Source organism: Citrus clementina, unplaced genomic scaffold (genome assembly GCF_000493195.1).
Source record: "Citrus clementina cultivar Clemenules unplaced genomic scaffold, Citrus_clementina_v1.0 scaffold_1, whole genome shotgun sequence".
Lineage (NCBI taxonomy): Eukaryota > Viridiplantae > Streptophyta > Magnoliopsida > Sapindales > Rutaceae > Citrus > Citrus x clementina.
In genome coordinates this window covers 10,172,340-10,174,337 of record NW_006263303.1, presented here as the reverse complement: position 1 = coordinate 10,174,337, position 1,998 = coordinate 10,172,340, and positions in this window count along the sequence as shown.

Sequence of the window (1,998 nt, the reverse complement as noted above, 5' to 3'; positions counted from 1 at the left end):
GGATTGCGCTACGTCATCAGTCAACAGTCCACGGTTTGACCACGCAGATGAACAGTAACACGGTTTGACCTGGATGAACAGTAACGCGATTTGGTTGAAAATAATCCTGTGTGATGCATGCACCGTACGCGAGATTTTTCGTCCACTGATATGCTGCCACGTCACCATCAACAGTACATAAGAATTTTAGTCCAACAGGATCGTGACACCTCATCAGTCAATGCCACATCATCGGTCAATGCCACGTCATCGATCCGTCTATGTGAACAGTGCTGTGAATGATGGTTTTCTCCTTTATAAATATGCATTTTCTAACACTCAACATTAGGCATCATCCCAAGAGCCCTAAAACCTTTGGGCAGTTTGTCTGACTCATCGACTGGAGAAGAGTTAGTCGTCTCAGGTATGCAAGAAAGAACAACTGAAATGCTTAATCATGTTGATGCTTTTATTTTCCTTCCAGGAGATCTTGCAACACTAGAGGCACTTATCACACTAGTATCCTGGGCCCATCTGTACATTCACCAAAAACCCATCAGTTTGTTAAATGTCACTAACTTTTATGATGCCTTTATCGCATTTCTTAACCATGTAATAAAAAACTATTTCATTCCTTCCATAGCGAAAAAGCTTTTTATTTGTGCTCACACTGCTAATGAGTTACTTGATCTGTTACAAGCATATAAACCAGAACCAGACCCCTGGACCTTTGTGGTGGAGCGTCCAAATAATGATGGTAACAGTAGCCGCAGTAAGAAGTACAAATTAGATTTAATTCTCTGCCTGTAAATATTTTCTTCTGTGTTACACCACCCAGGTGATGTCTTCTAAACTCTACTTCTTTCCTTTAAAATATTGGGGATAATGTTTCGTTTTGGTTGGGGGGAGGGAATAGTCGACAATTGTGGAATCTTGGTTCAGTTTTTACCGATTTTTTGTTATAGAAACTAACTGTTGCTAACTTTTAGTGTTGAAGATGGCTGAATATGGAGTGTAGTGACTCTAGAAACGCATCTTCATTGTTTGAAAAAAAAAATTAAAAAAATTCAGACATTTTCTTTTTCTTTATTAAGCTTTGATATTCATTTTTCTTCTTCTTTTTAATTTCACCTTTATAATATATACATTTTCAAATATTTGAGTCGAAGATGGCTGAATATGTCGGAGACAAATATGAGTTGCTTGAAGGAATGAACATGTCATAATAAGTACCAAGTGAGTTTTTGAACCTATCATTTTTCTTGGAGAGTAACCCTTTTGCCCATTATTTATACAGCTTAGCAGTTTATTATTTTATACACGATCTCTAGATTTCTTTTGAGTTAACCCTTAAAAAAAATTTTATAAAATAAAAAAAAAGAAAAAAAATGTGTGTTGCTACATTTGGAGGCCCATCTAACTAGTAGATATGAAAGATTATTTAGAGCCCTAAAAAATGATGGAAAGGTCATCTTTGATTCGTTTGAGCCTTTCTAGCCATCCCTTTGATCAAATATCCATAGTTAACCCTTTTGAGCCTTTAAAAAAAAAAAATTTTCTTTGTCAAACTTATCATCTTGACCCACTCCGATTTAGAGTATTACCTAATATCTTACAAGTTCCATTACCTATTTATGTTTGAGAAAAATGTAAATAATTATTTTGTTCAGTGACGTTGTGCCAAACAAAAGCAAAAAAAAAACAAAAACAAAACAAAACAAAAAAATTGTTGTTTCAAAAAGAAAAAAAAAACAATAATAGGTGAAATCCACCTTCCAACTTTAAAAAAAAAATATATCAGTATTGTTCTCAAACATACACTTTTTTTTCCTTATTTCCCTTATTTGTTAGCCATGTCCCTAACATATGTTATGTCCTAATAAAAGTTCTTCTTGATTTTAGGGAACTATAATCTGAAGTAGAAATTAGTTATATGGGCTAAAAAGATGTAGTGGTGCATAATAAAAAAAAGATAAATAAATTAGGTTGACTAGCATTTTTATTTGACTTGAGATCGTA